This window comes from Semicossyphus pulcher, unplaced genomic scaffold (genome assembly GCF_022749685.1).
Source record: "Semicossyphus pulcher isolate SPU_LCO1_2020_fin unplaced genomic scaffold, fSemPul1.0.p SCAF_11, whole genome shotgun sequence".
NCBI classification, from domain to species: domain Eukaryota; kingdom Metazoa; phylum Chordata; class Actinopteri; order Labriformes; family Labridae; genus Semicossyphus; species Semicossyphus pulcher.
Window position 1 is genome coordinate 23,124,028 of NW_027211615.1, and position 13,840 is coordinate 23,137,867.

General features: G+C 42.7%; 10 non-coding genes across 10 annotated transcripts; all 10 read right to left on the bottom strand.

The window, feature by feature from the left end:
* Window positions 1–25: 25 nt before the first annotated feature.
* Window positions 26–96, bottom strand: trnag-gcc (transfer RNA glycine (anticodon GCC)). Its single transcript has one exon. It is a non-coding gene; the product is annotated as a tRNA-Gly (tRNA).
* A 427-nt stretch (window positions 97–523) lies between these two features.
* trnag-gcc (transfer RNA glycine (anticodon GCC)) lies at window positions 524–594 on the bottom strand. Its single transcript has one exon. It is a non-coding gene; the product is annotated as a tRNA-Gly (tRNA).
* Window positions 595–1,021: 427 nt separating this feature from the next.
* On the bottom strand, window positions 1,022–1,092 carry trnag-gcc (transfer RNA glycine (anticodon GCC)). The gene has a single exon. It is a non-coding gene; the product is annotated as a tRNA-Gly (tRNA).
* A 427-nt stretch (window positions 1,093–1,519) lies between these two features.
* trnag-gcc (transfer RNA glycine (anticodon GCC)) lies at window positions 1,520–1,590 on the bottom strand. Its single transcript has one exon. It is a non-coding gene; the product is annotated as a tRNA-Gly (tRNA).
* A 427-nt stretch (window positions 1,591–2,017) lies between these two features.
* Window positions 2,018–2,088, bottom strand: trnag-gcc (transfer RNA glycine (anticodon GCC)). Its single transcript has one exon. It is a non-coding gene; the product is annotated as a tRNA-Gly (tRNA).
* A 427-nt stretch (window positions 2,089–2,515) lies between these two features.
* On the bottom strand, window positions 2,516–2,586 carry trnag-gcc (transfer RNA glycine (anticodon GCC)). The gene has a single exon. It is a non-coding gene; the product is annotated as a tRNA-Gly (tRNA).
* A 427-nt stretch (window positions 2,587–3,013) lies between these two features.
* trnag-gcc (transfer RNA glycine (anticodon GCC)) lies at window positions 3,014–3,084 on the bottom strand. Its single transcript has one exon. It is a non-coding gene; the product is annotated as a tRNA-Gly (tRNA).
* Window positions 3,085–3,511: 427 nt separating this feature from the next.
* Window positions 3,512–3,582, bottom strand: trnag-gcc (transfer RNA glycine (anticodon GCC)). Its single transcript has one exon. It is a non-coding gene; the product is annotated as a tRNA-Gly (tRNA).
* Window positions 3,583–4,009: 427 nt separating this feature from the next.
* On the bottom strand, window positions 4,010–4,080 carry trnag-gcc (transfer RNA glycine (anticodon GCC)). Its single transcript has one exon. It is a non-coding gene; the product is annotated as a tRNA-Gly (tRNA).
* A 427-nt stretch (window positions 4,081–4,507) lies between these two features.
* Window positions 4,508–4,578, bottom strand: trnag-gcc (transfer RNA glycine (anticodon GCC)). The gene has a single exon. It is a non-coding gene; the product is annotated as a tRNA-Gly (tRNA).
* Between the last annotated feature and the right edge of the window lie 9,262 nt (window positions 4,579–13,840).

Sequence of the window (13,840 nt, forward strand, 5' to 3'; positions counted from 1 at the left end):
CGTATGACAAAGTTAAAACTCTCTCTGCATTGGCCGGGAATCGAACCCGGGCCTCCCGCGTGGCAGGCGAGAATTCTACCACTGAACCACCAATGCTAGTGACAGTGCTTCGAGTGGGCTTTCGCACCGATATAGCGCCACCCAGTGGTTCTTGACACTGCTTTTGGGTGAAATGTCTCCACAGCAATGGGAAGGTTTGTGACCAAATTTGGCACACACTCTCTCATCATCAGGTCCAAATTGCAATTTCTTCAGGTCTCGGGTGTATGCTTGGCTTAGGACAAAATGTTTTACTTGTTTCCACTTAGCGCACTTTTATCAGAAACTCTTAACTTTAGAAGCTACAACAAGTCACAATGTACAGAGTCTCAGAGAAAGGATTTATAATAACTGTTTCAAGTATGATGTGTCCTGACCTGTAGTGCACAGACAGTGTCTGAGGCTCAACAGCCAGTTGTGGATTCTTGGCAGAAGAGTCTGCTGCCCAGTTTCCACTGTCGTATGACAAAGTTAAAACTCTCTCTGCATTGGCCGGGAATCGAACCCGGGCCTCCCGCGTGGCAGGCGAGAATTCTACCACTGAACCACCAATGCTACTGACAGTGCGTCGAGTGGGCTTTCGCACCGATATAGCGCCACCCAGTGGTTCTTGACACTACTTTTGGGTGAAATGTCTCCACAGCAATGGGAAGGTTTGTGACCAAATTTGGCACACACTCTCTCATCATCAGGTCCAAATTGCAATTTCTTCAGGTCTCGGGTGTATGCTTGGCTTAGGACAAAATGTTTTACTTGTTTCCACTTAGTGCACTTTTATCGTAAACTCTTAACTTTAGAAGCTACAACAAGTCACAATGTACAGAGTCTCAGAGAAAGGATTTATGATAACTGTTTCAAGTATGATGTGTCCTGACCTGTAGTGCACAGACAGTGTCTGAGGCTCAACAGCCAGTTGTGGATTCTTGGCAGAAGAGTCTGCTGCCCAGTTTCCACTGTCGTATGACAAAGTTAAAACTCTCTCTGCATTGGCCGGGAATCGAACCCGGGCCTCCCGCGTGGCAGGCGAGAATTCTACCACTGAACCACCAATGCTACTGACAGTGCGTCGAGTGGGCTTTCGCACCGATATAGCGCCACCCAGTGGTTCTTGACACTACTTTTGGGTGAAATGTCTCCACAGCAATGGGAAGGTTTGTGACCAAATTTGGCACACACTCTCTCATCATCAGGTCCAAATTGCAATTTCTTCAGGTCTCGGGTGTATGCTTGGCTTAGGACAAAATGTTTTACTTGTTTCCACTTAGTGCACTTTTATCGTAAACTCTTAACTTTAGAAGCTACAACAAGTCACAATGTACAGAGTCTCAGAGAAAGGATTTATGATAACTGTTTCAAGTATGATGTGTCCTGACCTGTAGTGCACAGACAGTGTCTGAGGCTCAACAGCCAGTTGTGGATTCTTGGCAGAAGAGTCTGCTGCCCAGTTTCCACTGTCGTATGACAAAGTTAAAACTCTCTCTGCATTGGCCGGGAATCGAACCCGGGCCTCCCGCGTGGCAGGCGAGAATTCTACCACTGAACCACCAATGCTAGTGACAGTGCTTCGAGTGGGCTTTCGCACCGATATAGCGCCACCCAGTGGTTCTTGACACTACTTTTGGGTGAAATGTCTCCACAGCAATGGGAAGGTTTGTGACCAAATTTGGCACACACTCTCTCATCATCAGGTCCAAATTGCAATTTCTTCAGGTCTCGGGTGTATGCTTGGCTTAGGACAAAATGTTTTACTTGTTTCCACTTAGCGCACTTTTATCAGAAACTCTTAACTTTAGAAGCTACAACAAGTCACAATGTACAGAGTCTCAGAGAAAGGATTTATGATAACTGTTTCAAGTATGATGTGTCCTGACCTGTAGTGCACAGACAGTGTCTGAGGCTCAACAGCCAGTTGTGGATTCTTGGCAGAAGAGTCTGCTGCCCAGTTTCCACTGTCGTATGACAAAGTTAAAACTCTCTCTGCATTGGCCGGGAATCGAACCCGGGCCTCCCGCGTGGCAGGCGAGAATTCTACCACTGAACCACCAATGCTAGTGACAGTGCTTCGAGTGGGCTTTCGCACCGATATAGCGCCACCCAGTGGTTCTTGACACTACTTTTGGGTGAAATGTCTCCACAGCAATCGGAAGGTTTGTGACCAAATTTGGCACACACTCTCTCATCATCAGGTCCAAATTGCAATTTCTTCAGGTCTCGGGTGTATGCTTGGCTTAGGACAAAATGTTTTACTTGTTTCCACTTAGTGCACTTTTATCGTAAACTCTTAACTTTAGAAGCTACAACAAGTCACAATGTACAGAGTCTCAGAGAAAGGATTTATGATAACTGTTTCAAGTATGATGTGTCCTGACCTGTAGTGCACAGACAGTGTCTGAGGCTCAACAGCCAGTTGTGGATTCTTGGCAGAAGAGTCTGCTGCCCAGTTTCCACTGTCGTATGACAAAGTTAAAACTCTCTCTGCATTGGCCGGGAATCGAACCCGGGCCTCCCGCGTGGCAGGCGAGAATTCTACCACTGAACCACCAATGCTAGTGACAGTGCTTGGAGTGGGCTTTCGCAGTGATATAGCGCCACCCAGTGGTTCTTGACACTGCTTTTGGGTGAAATGTCTCCACAGCAATGGGAAGGTTTGTGACCAAATTTGGCACACACTCTCTCATCATCAGGTCCAAATTGCAATTTCTTCAGGTCTCGGGTGTATGCTTGGCTTAGGACAAAATGTTTTACTTGTTTCCACTTAGCGCACTTTTATCAGAAACTCTTAACTTTAGAAGCTACAACAAGTCACAATGTACAGAGTCTCAGAGAAAGGATTTATGATAACTGTTTCAAGTATGATGTGTCCTGACCTGTAGTGCACAGACAGTGTCTGAGGCTCAACAGCCAGTTGTGGATTCTTGGCAGAAGAGTCTGCTGCCCAGTTTCCACTGTCGTATGACAAAGTTAAAACTCTCTCTGCATTGGCCGGGAATCGAACCCGGGCCTCCCGCGTGGCAGGCGAGAATTCTACCACTGAACCACCAATGCTACTGACAGTGCTTTGAGTGGGCTTTCGCACCGATATAGCGCCACCCAGTGGTTCTTGACACTACTTTTGGGTGAAATGTCTCCACAGCAATGGGAAGGTTTGTGACCAAATTTGGCACACACTCTCTCATCATCAGGTCCAAATTGCAATTTCTTCAGGTCTCGGGTGTATGCTTGGCTTAGGACAAAATGTTTTACTTGTTTCCACTTAGTGCACTTTTATCGTAAACTCTTAACTTTAGAAGCTACAACAAGTCACAATGTACAGAGTCTCAGAGAAAGGATTTATGATAACTGTTTCAAGTATGATGTGTCCTGACCTGTAGTGCACAGACAGTGTCTGAGGCTCAACAGCCAGTTGTGGATTCTTGGCAGAAGAGTCTGCTGCCCAGTTTCCACTGTCGTATGACAAAGTTAAAACTCTCTCTGCATTGGCCGGGAATCGAACCCGGGCCTCCCGCGTGGCAGGCGAGAATTCTACCACTGAACCACCAATGCTAGTGACAGTGCTTGGAGTGGGCTTTCGCACCGATATAGCGCCACCCAGTGGTTCTTGACACTACTTTTGGGTGAAATGTCTCCACAGCAATGGGAAGGTTTGTGACCAAATTTGGCACACACTCTCTCATCATCAGGTCCAAATTGCAATTTCTTCAGGTCTCGGGTGTATGCTTGGCTTAGGACAAAATGTTTTACTTGTTTCCACTTAGCGCACTTTTATCAGAAACTCTTAACTTTAGAAGATTCTTGTTGTCACAATGTACAGAGTCTCAGAGAAAGGATTTATGATAACTGTTTCAAGTATGATGTGTCCTGACCTGTAGTGCACAGACAGTGTCTGAGGCTCAACAGCCAGTTGTGGATTCTTGGCAGAAGAGTCTGCTGCCCAGTTTCCACTGTCGTATGACAAAGTTAAAACTCTCTCTGCATTGGCCGGGAATCGAACCCGGGCCTCCCGCGTGGCAGGCGAGAATTCTACCACTGAACCACCAATGCTAGTGACAGTGCTTGGAGTGGGCTTTCGCAGTGATATAGCGCCACCCAGTGGTTCTTGACACTACTTTTGGGTGAAATGTCTCCACAGCAATCGGAAGGTTTGTGACCAAATTTGGCACACACTCTCTCATCATCAGGTCCAAATTGCAATTTCTTCAGGTCTCGGGTGTATGCTTGGCTTAGGACAAAATGTTTTACTTGTTTCCACTTAGTGCACTTTTATCGTAAACTCTTAACTTTAGAAGCTACAACAAGTCACAATGTACAGAGTCTCAGAGAAAGGATTTATGATAACTGTTTCAAGTATGATGTGTCCTGACCTGTAGTGCACAGACAGTGTCTGAGGCTCAACAGCCAGTTGTGGATTCTTGGCAGAAGAGTCTGCTGCCCAGTTTCCACTGTCGTATGACAAAGTTAAAACTCTCTCTGCATTGGCCGGGAATCGGACCCGGGCCTCCCGCGTGGCAGGCGAGAATTCTACCACTGAACCACCAATGCTAGTGACAGTGCTGCGAGTGGGCTTTCGCACCGATATAGCGCCACCCAGTGGTTCTTGACACTACTTTTGGGTGAAATGTCTCCACAGCAATCGGAAGGTTCGTGACCAAATTTGGCACACACTCTCTCATCATCAGGTCCAAATTGCAATTTCTTCAGGTCTCGGGTGTATGCTTGGCTTAGGACAAAATGTTTTACTTGTTTCCACTTAGTGCACTTTTATCATAAACTCTTAACTTTAGAAGCTACAACAAGTCACAATGTACAGAGTCTCAGAGAAAGGATTTATGATAACTGTTTCAAGTATGATGTGTCCTGACATGTAATGCACAGACCAAGTATGTCAGTGTCTGAGGCTCAACAGCCAGCTGTGGATTCCTGGCAGAAGAGTCTGCTGCCCAGTTTCCACTGTCGTATGACAAAGTTAAAACTCTCTCTGCATTGGCAGGCGAGAATTCTACCACTGAATATTTAAGAATGATTATTTGGACGCAGGTTCGTATCCCAATTGGGACAAAGCTTGTGATTCATTATTCAAGATATACATCAACTTATAACAAAGAAATGTAAGTCCCACTCAGGTGCTTGACTTATTTTCGATATTTAACAATTATATTCTGAGTAAGAAAACTTTCATTGAAATTAACATATGCATTCAATTATAGACTTTTGACTGATCACTTTAAATTCTTAATTACTTATTTATGAGACATGTAGACATTGATTAATTAAATACGTGGTTTATTACACACTCTTAAGAGTACACAACACAAAATAACATTTTCAATAAATTCCAATGTTAAAATGTTTTGCACATGAGACATGCATCTTATAAAAAATAAGTAGAAAGTTAAATTATTGAAAATTTAAATACTTTAAATTAAGATGATAATGAGCAAAAGATATATACATAACAAGACACCCCCCTCTTCATGTCCCTCATTTTCCCTTTTCAGCCTCCCAGCTCTGTTTTTCCATCCCATAAAAGGCAGAATCCTGGAACTCTTTCCAGGTCATCTCCTTCTCCATGCCCTGATATTTGTCCAAAGACAAGACTTTAGCTGGGCAGTAAATGTACTTCCCTGCTACTCCAGGGAAGCCTGTGTGGACATGAGGACTGTTTGGGCCCTGCTTCAGTTCCATTTTACAGAATCTGCACTTGCGACCTGTCTGCGGGGAGTCAGGCCTTTTCCTTTTTTGCCGCCCTCTCTCCTCCACCCTTTTCCTTGTGGCATCCAGTTCCTGTTGGAAGAATTGGGTCCCTGAAAAGTCTTTGAAGGGCATTTTTGGGTTTGTCAGGACTTCTGCACTATAAGCTTTAAAAACCTTGGTGGAGCAGTAGAAGTATCTGACGGGGCCCTGCTGGTAGAAGAAGTGGATGAAAGAACCATCATTCTCATATCGTGACTTTGGCTGGCAACAGGAAAGACACGTTTTTGTGCCAGTCCTCTTTTGTTCTGGCTGCTGTTGGCTGCTGCTTCTCCACAATGCTTTGAACTATTTTCTCAAAAGAGTCTTTAGTTAAAGCTGTGGCCTGGGTCTGAACAGTTGAAGGTGGGTTAACTACTGCAACTGGCATGGTAACAACTTGCACACTTGTAGTCTCACTTCCCTCTGTCAGAGAGTGCCAGATTTGCTGCCTCTCTTGGAGTTTTTCTGGACTTGTGTTTAAGGAGGAGCTGGTGTTTAGTAGCTTGCTTAGATGCTTTAGATACAGTGCAATGTGAAGTTTGGTCGTTGGGTGGAGCATGCTATTTGGGTCTCTACAGGAGTTGTGAACTAGAGCAGCATAGTCCTGGTCCACAAGCTTCAGCATGTCCTTCTGCCCACGGTGTTTATTGAGCAGGTTGTCGATGGCTGTCCTCATAGGGCCTGGCCAGCGCTTGTGGCCCAACACAAACATCCTCCCACCAGTCTTCACAGGTCCAGTGCGAGCGCCAGTAGGTGAGGACAACAGGGGCAGAGGCGGCGGGCATGTTGTATTTCAGAAACTGCTGCTCTACTGGGATTTTCACGCACAACCATCTCTAGGGATTAAAGAAAATGGTCTGAAAACAGAAAACATCCAGTGAGCCGTGTGACACGTTAAAAAGTTGTGTAAAAAGTTGTTAATTCAAACTTCAGTTGACCAATTAATGTGTTCTTTTACGCCGCAGAAGACAACGTTATTTTAAGATAACATGACACGTTTGTAGCGATCAGCGGTGGCGAGTGTACAGTCCACTATTGTCCTGTGATGTTGTCCACAGGAAAATGAATGTCCACGATGCGTGTCTAGCAGCGAAGGAATCGAGTCGTTCATTTCCTCGGTTGTGTACAACTGACTCATAAGCCACGCCAACACACATGTGACCGTCACCAGTTAATTCAATCACCAGTTAAACTGTGTCACCTTTACCAGCTCCTTTTTTACCCAAGGACGCACTTTGAAAGACATGCATAAAGAAGTGTAAAAAGGAATAAATACTTTGGGGAAATAAATAGGGGAGAAATGCAAAGGGAAAACAATAAATACAGAAATAAATACATACAAAATTAATCAATTAAATGAAATGGGAACGTAAATAAATAATACAACCAATATAAAGGTAAATAAACACAGAAGAAAGATAAAAAAGTAATGCCAATGTATGTCTCATTTTACAAATTAATTTATGCCTTAATTCATTTCATTTTAATATTGTTTTTGGTGCATTTATTCATTAATTGTTACTTGTCATTTATTTTGATTTTGGCAGTTGCAGTCCTACATACCATAGATGTGATTCAGAAAAACTTCAGTATTTGATCATTGTTTTAATGCCATTTTTATTATGTGCAGGTCTATTTCCTTTACAAAAAGAAGTAAATTAGACAACACTTTGTCTGTGGTACCATCAGTTTAATTACTTTATGTACATGTGTGGTTGTTTAGAACAGCTGATCTGGGATTTTCCATTCTTCTGAAAATTATCAGCAATTGTCAGTCATTGACAATTTATTATTTTTAAATAACCGTATTACTCATACCCCAAAAGTTTACTCGTTCCTCATAAATCAACGTTGTAATGTCAGTGACTACAATATAGCCAGTGCATGCAGGTAAACTATGCAGATACCCTTATGTGATATAACGTTAATATAACCATAACATTGAAAGCATATTTTTCTGCTGATGTATAATCAGTGTTGATTTCTCTTGTCACAACTGTGTACGTGTTGTTCCGTGTTACCGTTTGGTGTTGTGGCCAGGATTACAAGATGGCAGTTAATAGCTTGAACACAATGGTGTGATGCTTCTATCCGCTGTCATACAAACAGTGTTGCATACATAGAAATGTAATAAGTGATAGAACAGAATTCTACGGTTGCATGAGGAGTGAAGGATTTATTTGGTCACCTTTGGAACGTTTTTGTCACGGCGGCTCTTGGAGTTGCAGGAGTCCTTGCAGCAGAACCTGCAGCAGCTCTTAGACAAATAAAATATCAAAATCAATCTTTTTGTTCTGATTATAAAATCAAAATAACGAAAAACAAACCATTATTTGTTTTTTGGTATCAGATTAATAATCGAAAAATGAAAAAACTATTTTTCGAATTTGTTTTTATATAGAATATCAAAAGATTGAATGATACACGGATTGAGAACCATCAGAAAATAGTACTAATAAATTATACTAAAGTGTAAAAACCCCTTTAGACTTAATATCACAAAGGTTACTCAAATGAACAAAAAAAAAAAGCAAAATACTCAAATCTCTTAGTCGAATCTACAAAGAAATGGAGCAAAGGGCTAATGAAAAGTCAGCAATAAAACCTTTATTAAACGGTCCAAACTTAAAGAAAAGCCATGGTGTCTCTGTCTGAGTGTGCATAAATGTTTGCTTCAAACCAATGTGTATCTGCAAAGTAAATAACCCTTGGGTGTGCTTTAAAATAACTACAAACGATTCTCCAAACATTTAATTTTCTCTGTTCATATAATGCATGATTCCTATGAATATATATTTCCTGACGAGCAAAGGCAAATACCACATTTTGCCTCTTCTTAAACCCAAACAAGAAACATTCTTCCCCTTTACTGTGACATGGTACTTCAGAGTCACAGTGATTTTCCAACATCAACTGCTTTTTTGCGGAACAAAGCCACTGAGGAGCCTTCAGCAGCTTCTCTGGATACACAACTTCTGTAAACAATTTGATGCATCTGATGCAGAAACACACCAGTGAAAATCCTTCTGTGTCGTGGTTTAAAATCTGTATTAAATAATTGAAGTGCAAATCACAAAGGCAAATCAGAAAACACAACGGCAAGTCAGAAAACACAACGGCAAAACAGAAAACACAACGGCAAATCAGAAAACACGACGGCAAAACAGAAAACATGACGGCAAAAGAAAAAACATGACAGCAAAACAGAAAATACGACGGCGAAACAGAAAACACGACGACAAATCAGAAAACACGACGGCAAAACAGAAAACACGACGCCAAAAGAAAAAACACAACGGCAAAACAGAAAACACAACGATAAATCAGAAACACAACGGCAAAACAGAAAACACGACGAGAAAACAGAAAACACGACGGCAAATCAGAAAACACAACGACATTAACCAAACCGGAAAAGGTAGGTACCCTCGGGCGACATGAAACGTCGCTGATTGGTCCGTCCTTTGAACTGGAAGGACATGGTTTACATGTTATGAAAATTTGTTGTTGTGTTTTCTGATTTGCCGTTGTGTTTTCTGATTTGCCGTTGTGATTTGCACTTCAGGGCCACCGTAGATATTTGATTTTTACTTCTACACAAAAATAAGTTTACACACTCTTCTTTATCTTTACACACACCTTGCTTTAGAGCCATAAGCAAGTTCCTCTACTGTTTATTGTTTTAGTTGTATAAATCCAGCTTTCAACAGTTGGCTGTTTATCACCTGTCTTCCTGTACTCACAGAAAAGGATTTAGAAAAAGGACAATCGCAGTACCTGCCCTCTCGTCCAGCACTCAGGCGTTAACAAAGACAAAACCTTCCCCACACTCTGAGTACCTCCTGATAAAAACTCAGGTAAGTGTTATTGCCTGAGGTAAGTTATTTTTCCACAAACTTGTCTCGTTTTTATTTAACAGTTTACTTATTTATTTCTCAATGCTTCTTTTTTGGCACTTAAATCTCTCAGTTCCAATTGTTATGGACAGAGATCCAGAAGCTAGGCCACAGGTTTTCTTGCTGATTAGGAGCTATTGGATGCACCTGTGATTTTCTCCCTCAGCTGATGGCAATCAGCCTGGCTGGGAGGCTGTATGAGGAGGTTGGGGTTTCTCTGTTCACTGGGTTTTTGTCTCTAGAGTCAACACCATCCACTGGCTTTCTGTGTTTTTTGTGTGAGTCGAAGTCTGAATGGAGTGTGTGTTGGAAAAGGTATTTTTCTTTTGGCCAGTGTCCATTCCCTTTTCATTTTGTTTCCCCCTGTCCAGTGACTCCCACTTCTCCTTTGTTTTGGGTCCAGTTTTTAAGTGCGTCTATCATTTTGATAGAATCAGTGGGTGGCTGTGGTGAGATTTATTCCCACCAACACCGTTTAGAAATCCAAAGGGCCCATTTTGCTTTGATCCTTTTGGAACATGCACTGTGTTGTGTTGTTTCGGGGACAAACTGGAACCTCTGTCCTTCCAGTTTTGTTTCTGGCAAGACACAATACACGTTCTTTCTTTTCATGTGCCATTTATGTTTTATGCTTTACTTTTCCACAAGAAAAAAGCTGATTAGATTCATTTAGAATTCCCAATGACATGGTACAAGTGCTCAGAGTGTGGCTGATTTTGGACATTGTGAGGGCATTAACCACATCCACCCTTCGTCTTAGCAAAAGATTTACTTTACAGAGTTTGGTATAGTAGCTTTGTAGAGTGTCTAAAATATCCTCATTGTTCTTCTTAATCTTACCTTCCTCATCTTCGACCTCTTTAATGAAAGTCCTTTTCTTGTTTTTGCCTTTCCAAGCCAAAAAAGAACGCTGTGCATCTTTCACCTTCACGCACTTCACCAATCACAGCTACAACTTCACCAGTGAAAAGCTACGCAAAAAGCTTGGAAATCTTTTAATATACAATAAAACTTTCCAAGGGTTAGGGTTAACCCTAACTAACCCTAAGGAGAAAACACAGGAATCACAGAGAGAGACGACAAATGTTCCACAGTTAACACGACAATGAACCAGCAAACTCAAAGGGGAAGACAAAGACTATACACTGGGGACAATATAAAAGGCGGGAAACAGAACAAAGGAAGGAAGTTAAACAAGACATGACATACAAGGGGCAAGAACTACAAAATAAAACAGGAAACACTGAACACCAAACTCTGGACTAACAGGGCTACAAAGTAAAACGGGAAATGATCTAAATGAAATGCAGAACTAAATCAAGACAGGAACATATTATACTAAAAACAATAAGAACTCATGACAATGAATTTGTTTTTGAGGATGCCAAAGGAATGCTCAATCACCACACGAGCAGCATTCAGCTGTAGATTGAACTGCCTTTGCCCTGCAGTTAAATGCCTGTTGTCTCTGCAGGGCTTCATAAGCTGGGGCATTAGTGGATATGCACAGTCCCCAATGATGTGCATTGCATCTGGCACCAGGGACTGTAAAATCCGTCCAACCTCTGATACCCGAAACGCTCATGCGTCATGCCAGCTCCCAGGGTGGCCCACACTGACATGGCAGAACCGCTGTTGGCTGTCACAGAACCCAGTTTATATAACTGAATAGAATTTTTTTCTATTGATGTATGCTAAAGGGTTCTCACTGTGTGGCCTCACAATTGGAATATGGCATCCATCAACGGCACAGACATTATTGGGAAATCCTGCCTGTCCTAAATCCTAACTCTGAGGAATACAGGGCCTTCCCTGTGGGCCAAGAAATGTGGGGTGATGGGTGTTGATTTACAAGTGCACAGAATTCATGCAAATGTGCAGAAACGGTGGATCTGGTTGTGTTAAACCTGTCTGCAACACCCCTATATGACTACTTGTTCCACAGTTTAGGTTCATAAAAACAGAAAGCTCTCTCCCGTGCTTGTGTGTGATTCATGGAGAGCATTTAAACAAAGCAGGTCCTTGATGTATGCAGGCAGATTCATAAAGGAGACCACCACCTCCTCAGTACACATCACTCTACCAGTTACCGTTGTGTTGCCAACTTTAAAAACATCGAGCAGTCTCTCCTTGCCTTTAGCATGGCTCATGGTCACCTCGTATTTCCTGGGTCCGACACTGCAGCACGCAATTGAGCCACCGCAGACCAGCCGCAGCCATCTCATCAGCTCCATGATCAGCACCGTCTCCTCACTGCTCTGCTCGATCGTCACCGTCAATTCTTTAACTTAACGTTTATTTTGCTCTTTACTTTTTACTCCGTCTTCTTTGCTTTTGTCTTCGCTCATTCTTTCACCGTTGTCTGCACTCCTCCACACCACGTGCAGCTTCATCTCTCCACGCCGGATACACACCAGATGAGTGTCTTGCTGCATTTATGTGTGTCCAATTAAGATTACTAACCACCAGTGTCTGCTGTGAGAACTTTTCCCATCCAGCTTTGCTATTATAAACGGCCCCAGCATGTCTTTTCCTAGTTTACCCCCTTTTCTTTGCTCCTGTCTGATGCTCTTCCGGAGAACTAGGTCCCCAACTTCAAAGTGGTCCTCCTTGCCTTTTTGTTGTCTCCTTTTCCGCGCCTTCTCCTGGCTTTTTCGTGTATTTGCTCTGACCTCCTTGGTAGGTGGTTGACTGGCTTTTTTAGGCCTCTGGGAGGTCTTCATTTTTCACCAGGTTGCTGACTTTGTCTTCTGTTAACTGACAACAAATCGCTGTTTCAGTGTGAAGAACAGATGTGAACAAGTAGAGAGGTGATTCAAATTAAAAATATAAACGATGTGAACATTAGAGACACTTGCTTTTTATTCCTTTGGCACCTCCGAAGGATACCTTGCCTCCCTCCCAAACATCAGATAGTAGTAGTACTTAGTTGTTAATTGTTTTTTTGTATGTTGGCCGAACATTGTGGACTGTAGGAAATGGTCCCATCTCTCGGGCTGATCCGCTACCATTTTGTTCAGTGACCTCAAAAGTAACAATTTCAAGCATTAAGAGACAGGAGAGCATTTGGGCGTTTCCAGAGACACTCGTTTCATCAGGGGTGGCCAACCCTGCTCCTGGAGAGCTATCCTCCTGCATGTTTTAGGTTTCTCCGCACTCTAACACACCTGATTCGAATGTTTCGCTCGTTACCAATCCCCTGAGACGCTTCAGTTGGTTGATAACGAGCAGATCATTCAAATCAGGTGTGTTAGAGTGCAGAGAAACCTAAAACATGCAGGAAGGTAGCTCTCCAGGAGCAGGGTTGGCCACCCCTGCATTACATGATCAGAAAACCTGTATGTTTTCTGATGACATATAGTATTCATTTCAGTTATTTTAAGTAAACCTACCTCTGTATAGTGCCGTTCAACCTCTCCAGAAGGCCATTAGTCTGTGGATGGTAAGGAGCACAAAGGCTCCTTTTGATACCCAGCTTCTCACACAATCCGTAGTTGACCTTGAAATTATATTTGGGTGAAAAATAAAAGTCAGCATGGCAGAAGTTACATATTTGAGAATAATGATTTAACGGCTGCACCTTGTTGCAGAACTCTGAGCCCTGGTCTGTTAGCGGTCTTTTAGGTGCACCAAATTTGTAAAAGAAATCAAGTACACAATTTGTCACCATCTGATAACGGCCTTTATATTTAACTCAATGAACAACCAGAGCTCTCCTCTTTGTATTAAATGTGAGAGAAACATTGGAACATACATTCATAATTGAGTTTTGAAAGTGTAACTGCACGAGTGAAGGGGGATGATGGTTTGTTTGAGAGAACATGGTCAGCCTATTTAATGTATTAACCATCATCTCTTCGGAACATTGTAAGGAAGGGGAGATATGCTTTGGTTTGGAATAATTGCTACAGAAGCTTTTTACTGGCACATAGGATGTCAATCATGCTGTATTGTAACTCCCACAATTCTTCCTGTCACGGTTTTGGGTAAAATAAAAAGGTAAAGGGGGTGCTGTTTAGCTCAGTCGGTAGAGCAGGCGCCCCATATACAGAGGCTACAGTCCTCGTCGCACTGATCGCAGGCTCGACTCCCGGTCTGCCGATCATCTGTGCATGTCATCCCCCACTCTCTACTCCCAACATTTCCTGTCTATCTTCAGCTGTCCTGTAAATAAA